Source organism: Anarrhichthys ocellatus, unplaced genomic scaffold (genome assembly GCF_004355925.1).
Source record: "Anarrhichthys ocellatus isolate YVR2014 unplaced genomic scaffold, GSC_Weel_1.0 scaffold19, whole genome shotgun sequence".
Classification (NCBI taxonomy): Eukaryota; Metazoa; Chordata; class Actinopteri; order Perciformes; family Anarhichadidae; genus Anarrhichthys; species Anarrhichthys ocellatus.
In genome coordinates, this window is record NW_022280049.1 from 5,770,357 (window position 1) to 5,770,890 (window position 534).

Below are 534 nucleotides of genomic sequence, written 5' to 3' on the forward strand. Positions count from 1 at the left end.
CCCCCCCCCCCCCCCCCCCCCCCCCACCGAGGCATTCTGACACCAAAGACCTAATTACTCCAATATTGTTTTATCTCTCCAGGTGCACGCTTGCGGTTTGAACTGAATGTGTGTCTGCCCGCTTAACTGTCTGTCTGACCGTCTGTCAGTCTGCCCGCTTGTCTGCGCCTCATCCTCATTTTTTTTTCTCACTGTCTAGTAATCGCAAGGGAGTTGTGCCCCAAAAGCTTTGCGCAACGCCCCCAGTGTGCACACTCCTTCTGTCCTGTCTAACTCTCCGACGGGGTTATGATATATGGACTAAAATAGCCCATCTTCCCTTTTTTTAAACACGCATATCCTACTCTGTCATCCCACGCACCCACTGTCTCCTCCCCGCATCCCCTCATCCATTCACATCCCTCATCTCTCCAGTCAGGGTCTGGCTGGCACGCAGGGTGGGGGGAATGAGTGTGTGAGCGACCGTGCGTGTTGGTTTGCACACACACTCTCACACACACACACACACACACACACACACACCCATGTGTGTTG